The sequence below is a fragment of the Meleagris gallopavo genome, chromosome 1 (genome assembly GCF_000146605.3).
Source record: "Meleagris gallopavo isolate NT-WF06-2002-E0010 breed Aviagen turkey brand Nicholas breeding stock chromosome 1, Turkey_5.1, whole genome shotgun sequence".
In the NCBI taxonomy this organism is placed as follows: Eukaryota; Metazoa; Chordata; class Aves; order Galliformes; family Phasianidae; genus Meleagris; species Meleagris gallopavo.
Window position 1 is genome coordinate 88,005,811 of NC_015011.2, and position 861 is coordinate 88,006,671.

Sequence of the window (861 nt, forward strand, 5' to 3'; positions counted from 1 at the left end):
AGGTTAGCTGGGATGGAGCTCTGGGCAATGTGATCTGGTGGGTGACAGCTCAGCTCATGGCAGGGGAGTGGGAACTAAATAAAATTTAAGGTCCCTTCAAACCCAAGCCATTCCATGATTCTGTGATATCACTGTAAATAACTATTTTGCCCAACAGCTTCAACTAATGTTGCACGAAGTCTAAACGCAGTATTAATTTGTTCTACCTTCCACCATACGCTGGTACCATTTACATTTCTGCATTTATCCCAGATAGAAGAAAAATATAAAACCCAAGATCTAAACTTTTGACGTGCTAGGTAGTTGTTTTTCTTCAGTTTTCCTATTCTAAATACCTATGGGACTTTAAGAATCAGTGTGACAGAGAAGTTACAGAATCACAGAATTGTAGGGGTTGGAAGGGACCTCTAGAGATCATCGAGACCAACCCCCCTGCCAAAGCAGGTTCCCTACACCAGGTCGCACAGGTAGGCGTCCAGGCGAGACTTGAATATCTCCAGAGAAGGAGACTCCACAACCTCCCTGGGCAGCCTGTTCCAGTGCTCCGTCACCCTCACCGTGAAGAAGTTCTTACGCACATTCGTGCGAAACTTCCTATGCTGCAGCTTATGTCCGTTTCCCCTCGTCCTGTCTCCACGTACCACTGAAAAGAGACTGGCCTCACCGCTATGGCCGCCACACCTCAGATATTTATAAACCTGGATCAGGTCCCCTCTCAGTCTTCTTTTCTCAAGGCTAAACAGACCCAGTTTACTTAGCCTTTCTTCATAGGGGAGATGCTCCAGGCCCTTCACCATCTTTGTGGCCCTCCGCTGGACTCTTTCCAAGAGATCCCTGTCTTTTTTGTACTGGGGAGCCCAG